The sequence below is a fragment of the Ixodes scapularis genome, unplaced genomic scaffold, assembly GCF_016920785.2.
Source record: "Ixodes scapularis isolate PalLabHiFi unplaced genomic scaffold, ASM1692078v2 PGA_scaffold0__279_contigs__length_252992795, whole genome shotgun sequence".
NCBI lineage: Eukaryota > Metazoa > Arthropoda > Arachnida > Ixodida > Ixodidae > Ixodes > Ixodes scapularis.
In genome coordinates, this window is record NW_024609835.1 from 68,994,150 (window position 1) to 69,001,385 (window position 7,236).

General features: G+C 49.9%; 1 pseudogene; it reads right to left on the minus strand.

The window, feature by feature from the left end:
• Positions 1-71: 71 nt before the first annotated feature.
• On the minus strand, positions 72-2,110 carry LOC115329786 (annotated as a pseudogene).
• Positions 2,111-7,236: the final 5,126 nt, after the last annotated feature.

Here is a 7,236-nt window from a genome sequence, read left to right on the forward strand (position 1 = left end):
GACGCATGAGACGAAGTGGGCGTGATACCTCGCCAAAATCTGGCCAGGGCTCAGGTCCGGGGTCCGGAGTACTAGGCAGTACTAGGCCCCCCACGGTCGAGCAGTAGCCACCGGGGTCGACTCTCACAACCACGGTCGAGGTGTCCAGGTTTCCCGCAGGAAAAACAACAACGGTGGGCGGCCGGACAAATCTTCCTTGGGTGGCAGGGGCCACCGCACAAACGGCACCACTTTGGTGACGACGATGTGCCACAGGCACCAGAGGAGTTGGGGGACGGACTTGAATCCGCTGTAGACGGTGGCTGCGGGACCTCAGCCTTGGTTAGATGTCCCGGAACTGCTGTTCTGGGAGCAGCAGCATCGATGCTGAAGCACTGGAGTGGTGCCTCGGACAGGAATTCGACGTCTGCCGTAACGTCTTGACGTCGATGCTCAGGCTGTCGCTCCGGAAGATCATCGGGCGACGCCACGGCGTAGATGGTCGACCGGAACTCGTCGTAGTCCGGGAAGGTGCCGCCTTGCACGGGTGTCCTTGTCGGACCAGGCTCTGCTTGACGACGCTGGTAGTGGCCGCGGGAAGAGGACCGCCACTCAACAGGAAAAGCCAGCTGTTGCTGGTAATGGTCACCCCTTGGACGACTCCGGCAGACGCTGGCGAAGTGGCCCGCACGGCCACACAAAAAGCACGTAGGTCCGGATGCCGGACAATCTTGCCGGGCGTGGCTCTTGCGGCCAGAAAAGAAACAAAAATAGCATGACGGGCGCGCGCGAGCTCCTCGATAGGGGTAAAACGTGCGGCACGAACGACGGCGGATGAATGGGGGAGGAGGTCTCAACTTCCGACCCGACGGGGAAGCAGGAGAAGGAGGAGGAGAAGGGCACTCACATCTTGGGAAAGGAGAATGCTGAGTCCTTCGTGAAGATGATCCCTCGCCATCTTGGTCATGCTGATCGCTCAACGGTTGAATAAAACGGCCATCTTGGGCACGCTGTACCACGTGCGACGCGTTTGGATCTTGGTTTGACAAACATCGAAAAAAATTGCAATCTCGAGATGTCCGCTCGAAGTGCTGCGCTAGTTGGACAGTACGATCGAGGCTAGGTGCGTTAGCGTTAACTCTGTTGGACTCTCGGATTAAACGATGCTGCACTTCTGTGCTGTGGATCCCCGAAATGAATATCTCCGCGACGCGGCTCTCCAAAGACTCGCCATAATTGCAAAAAGAAGCTAGGCGTCTGAGCGCCCCAAGATACTCGAGGACGGGCTCTCCTGGACCTTGCACTCGGTTGACGAACTTCCTACGCTCAACAAGGATGTTCCGAGCGGAAGCGAAATAGGCCCGTAGATCTCAAGTCTTGAGCAGCGCTCCAGGTGAGCAAAATAGAATATTTGGCTCGCGTTTCGAACATGCGTGTCAATACGCTTCCCCACTAGAGTGTTTTTTCCACTTCGTTCCATTCCAAGTGCCAAGTGCCAGCGCAGCAGGGCTACAAGAGCGAGCTGCGAGCTTTCAGCGTCCCTGTCAAGCACGCGCGCTCGTGCACTGTGAGCATCCTTCAGGAGGACGAGCTTTTGCGAGTAGGTTCGGCTTTGCTATCCCGTAAAGTGAGACATACGTGCTTGCGGAAACCATGAAAGAAAGCAAAGATGAAAGGAATGTTTAATGGGACACTGCGGCCGCAAGCTAAATAATTATTTTTAGTGTCTTTTTTTTTTTTTTTTTTGCTATCGCGCATTTTTAGATGCTTGCATTCGAGCGTGGCACGTGCAAAATCGAACGTTACAGAGTTACCTGAATGGTTCAGCCATCATAACATGGTCGCGTCTTGCGGATGCGCTCGCGCCCCCTGCCCCAGAGAAACGGGTCTATTGGTGTCCAGAGCGGACAACCAGAACCTGAAATTCATCTTGTGCCGCGTTAACGGCTGGACCCGCTCGGTTGAACGCATCAATGACGCGATTTCCTTTTTCTCCCAAGAAGGATAATAAAATTGGCCTCTTTCGTTTCGACGGAAAATCCTCGGCGTCGATCGCCTCGAGGTAAGTGAGGAAACCTCGCTTCCACGTAAGCCACGGCATTGACGGTTCGCCGGGCGTCGGGAGAAAGTCGGCGGGAACGCGACCCTGCGCAATCGCCATCTTGAATGCAACAGTTACTCCGCGTCTAGACGCGGAGTACGGTTCGGACAGAAAAAAAAAACAAAAAACTCTGCGGTGGGTGGCTGTTATACCAAACTAAGAACTCCCGCCGTGGGACAAGCAGCACCGGCTACGGCGCGGTGGGTTACAAAATGCAAGTACAAAAACAATCCCACGCTCGTTCGCCGAAGATGTCGTAAATGACGGCCACCTGTGAAAATAAAAAGGAGCCCTACGTGGGCCTGTGGAAAAGACGAGGTCTCACATGACGAGGTGGTGAGGGGAGGACCGTCGGAGCCCAAGGGCGGGAACGCCCCGGAAGAGAAGACACGTCAGGCAGGGTCAAGGTCCAAAGACGTACTGATTTACATAACGGTAAACAAACCTGGGGGTTAAGCGCCATGGGGACGTGACCCTGACAACACATGCACCATGGTGGACAGTGGCGCCATCTAGGTAGTGTGCATAGGACTTGCGAAAAATTCAAATACAACACGAACCAGTGAAACAGAATGCATCAAAAAGGCTTGCGCAATCGTACGGAGAAGTAGCGTGCCATTTCGTTTGCTCGTTGTTCTCGCGGAAATGTATTTCTCGACTCAATACGCCCCTTTCTCCCCAGCCATTCGCTCAACATACTGAGTTGAATGGAATGGTTAACTCACCATGTACTTTATGAGAAAGCAGAGGGTGGGGGTATCAGTTCCCGAGTGTTTTAACACGCCGAGGCTCAGAAATGTTGAAGCGAAAGCTCGCGATGTAAAATCCAGGGATCATGGGTTCAACCTGCATTTTTGCCCGGATTTCGATCTGCACGAGCATCCTATAGCAGCGTCTGTTTGTGTATCACTACTGGGTGATGCCGAATAAAGACCCCAGGCTGGCAGTGGCACTGCAGTGGCAAAATTTCTCACCTACAGAAGACACACCAGAGGGGCTTACTAACTTCACGCTGTCTTAACATATATATATATATAAATTACATTTTGTTAGGGAGCGAAATCCCTACTATTCTTTAGAAAGCAAATTTGTTATAAAAAAACGGCTAGACATTTTATAATCATCAGCTCAGGGGGAACCTTGCTTTTCCACGGTCAAAGCTTTCTTGAAATTAAAATTTGGCGTAGCGCTAGGGTGAAGAACGGTCGTCTAATTCTTTTATTAGAAACGGCTACCCTACTGAAAGAAAACATTTGAAATTCAAACTGGTCGACCCGTTTGAGTCAGACCTGTCGATCCGTTTGAATCAAACGTGGTTATGGGATACGGGTACCCGTTTGAAACGATACCCGTTTGAAACGGTACCCATTTGATACGGATGCCCGTTTGATACAGGTGCCCGCTTGATACGGGTGCCCGTTCGACCTGGCACGTGACCGTGTGCCGTTCGGATTCGCTAGCCCTAAATAAGTATCGTCTGGGAGGTTGGTTATTTTAAACTTATTTAAGACGTCCCGAAACTCATAAACATATCTATGACATAGAGAAAACATGTAAAACAAATGCGCTCGCGTAGGTGCTTGCAAATGGACAGGAAAACAGACACAAAGGATTGTTTTCAATTCTCCAAGTTCATTACCTCTTCTGACGACAAGCACAACCGTGCAAGCGATCTGTGAAATGCGCGAGGCACTTTAAGCTTTTATACAACTGAGAAGATTGCAAAGCAAACAAGAACCGAGGAAATTCTAGACTATACAGCTAGACGTTCGGGGAAATTATTTTCCCAGCCGCCGCGTTAATAGGCGCTGCATAATTCTACGGATAACGTGGAAGAGTACGCGTAGAAGAGCGGTCAATCGTTGCCAACACGTATTTTGCAGTGCACTTACCATAATAATAGCGGACTTGAAAGATGTAATCCGTTATATTTGTCGTCACGGTCAAAGCAGGACAACCACACAAACACAAAAACGAGAAGGAAGGCTCGTTGAAGTTTCAACACGATGCGGCGCACAAGCTGTCATTTGCCGAACCCAGCCAAAGTGGAAGAATTCCTGACTTCTTTAAAGAATCGCTTGTTGCCGATATACGCGCAGGACTTTTCAAACATTTGGTGCACATCCCATACGTTGTCGACAGACATTCTTATAAGACCGCAGGGAAAGGCGGCAGATCGAAGCAGGCAGGACAAACGAAGTTGCAACGGAAAACAAGCAGACAAAGAAACAAGGGACAGTCAACGCGCCCGCAGCCGGATCTGGCTATGCTTATCAGCGCGGTGCGTGCCCTACTCTCTCTCTGGTCACGTGACAGAGCCGACCAGAGAGGAGGAAGGGGGCGACGGCGAGGTCAAGGAGCAAGACACCGGGACACCCCACCCCCCTCCCCCGCCACCCTCTCCTCATGCATTCTATAAAAAAAAAAAAAAAACACACACACACACAATTTGTTGTTGGTTTTTTGTGGCAATGCAGTCAATGCTAGGGGAGAGGGTCCACGGACCGCTGTACCACGGCCACTTGATCCCCCCTGTTGGTGCGGCCTGCCGATGTTTTTCCGAAAACAGAAGAGCGCGCGTGAGAGGAGAACTTCTCCCATTTTCCGTGGGGGCGCTGCACATCGGTGAGCGGTAAAGTCCCTTGATGTTTTTTCACTGCGTTTTACAAGTACCGTCATTCTTTGCCCTCGCCGACATCTGTTTCTATTGGAGGAGAGCGGTGTCACGTGATTTCCAGAATTGTCACCACTTCCGTCCGCCATTTGCTTCCAAGCTGCTCGGCTCGCTCGGCTTCTCCGTCCGCTCGCGTGTTACGTGATACTCGCCGACGACTTTATCTCGACGTCCTTGTTTTGCCGGACCGTAATGAGGCAAGTCAAGTAGTAAGTTTTCGTGTTAGATGACTGGGTGTTGCGCTTCTGGGTGCAGCCAGAGTTCTAGTAGTGGAAAAAAGTTGTTCGCCGTCCCGCTTCGGAAAGCCGATCCGAAGAGGCAGAAGGCATGGCTCCACATGATTGGGAGGAAAAACTTTGTCCCTACCAGAAGCAGCATACTCACTTTTTTGTGTGCTTTGCATTTGCGTGAACCCAATGACATTAATTATATTTTACAGCACTGCTCATGAGTTTCAACACTTGTCTTTTGAGATGTATATATAATCGCACGACTAGAGCTGAAATAAACAAAAATGCCGGCACAATGTACGGGCTTCGTGTTGTGTTGTCCTTTCTTGCCCCCAGTCTCGGCGGTTGTGTCTAACAAATTATGTGCGTGGATGTTACAGTGGAAGGCAGAAAGAAGTGGAGAGAGACATTAAACACGTTCATAACGAATTCCTTGACCGCGATCTAATAAAATTGGTCTTGGATTCACCGTTTAATGCGGCAAAATAATGTAAGTTGTGCGAAACATTTCTTCACTGCACGTTGAAGGTGTGCTGTCCAGCAAATATTGCCACCAATCGGGTATCTCAAAAAATAACTTCAAAAACAGCGAAAGTTCACAACTCAAATCCTTCACAGAGGTACTTGAGACCAAACACGGCTCCGCAGTAGATGTTCGAAGACGAGATTGCCCGTTATCGCATGTGGGGTAAACACGTGCGATGGTGGAACTTCACCCGACGTATTGTTTGGTACTGGTGAGTTAAGTGCTGTAAATTCATCCGCACGGGCCTCGCACCGTCCAAACTCGTCAAGGTCACTACTTTGCACGACGTTTGTTTTCCATCCAAACACTGCTACTAGTACTGCTAACGAAATTTATGTTGAAATCATGTAAATACACCCCAAAATAATGAGTTCCAGACGCGTTTGCGACTACACCGTGCACACCTATCCGTATCATTACCAACGCTCGCCACGAGGGACAATGGTTGCAAACAAAATAGAGTTCTCAGAATAGCTTAATTATGCGGCTCTATCGACGACGAAATGAAATATCCACAGGACATTTGTCTTTATTACAAATATAAATAGTTTATTGTAACGCAGGCGCGCACATATCTAGAATCGCCGGGAGCACTGCTCGCGAAACCTCTCGCCGCGGTATGATAGGGATTGTGGCAAAATATTCATATGTATATGGGCTTTTTTGGAAATAACAGCTTACCTTCCAATCACGTAAGTAACTCGATGATATCCAAATTCATTTCACGCGCTGAGAATTGCCAAAACAAGAAAGACTACGCTATGCTAACCGCATAATAACACAGCGGAACCGTCTTTCCGTCTGACGTTAGGAAGCGAATGGCGGCGCTAGAGAGGGAGAGGAGAAAAGTTTGGGGGGTAAAGGGGAATCGTAGATGGAAAGGAGGAAAGTTGTCGCTACCTGTAAAAACGAAAAAAATATCCAGGGACGTTAGTGAGCGGTAAAGTCCCTTGATGTTTTTTTCACTGCGGTCTTGTGAGCTGAAAGCTATAGTCTGTTTCACCCTATGTTGTACCGCAGGAAAGGCTGTAAGCGTGAGCTTCTTGCTCTGGGGCAGATCTCGGCGGCACGAGCTCTCGTGCAGTAAGGGCAGCTGTCAACGCTATGAGCTCGCGCTTCCAGCCTTCGCTGCGGTACACCATAAGGTGAAACGGAGTATAGAGAAGGCGCCCAACGCGCTCTTGCTCCACTACCCAGATAAAATATCTGCCTGTCATTGGCTTTGCCGATACCGAGGCGGTGCCGCGGTTGCAGAAGGCAGCAAAACCAGCAAAACTCGCCCCCCCCCCCTATGCACCGCTGTGCTCGGCGAAAATATCGTAGTGTCACTCTGCGGTCGCGCGTGGGGCTTGTGTTGGCATTTTGGAAGCTGCCGGAAATGTAAATGCGCGTTCTAATTCTGAGTGCCAGACGGCGATGAAATGTGCCAACTCCACTCATGAAACAGGAAATCCTGCAGTTGATGAAGTACAATGAAGTTTCTTCCGAACTTGAATTCGCACTGCTGACTTACATGGCTGGCTACTTGGCCCTCGATTGCGAACAAAAGGTGACCATTTTTATTTGTAGAAATTATCGTAATTTCAAAGTAATTAGCTGAAACATTCAACCTAGCAAAGCAATAAGAATTTCTCAATGAAAGCAAGGAAGGCTAATGTGTAGAACCCGCTAAACTTTGCAGGTGACATGTCCTGAATGCAAGCGCAACTTAAGGGAAATGCATCGC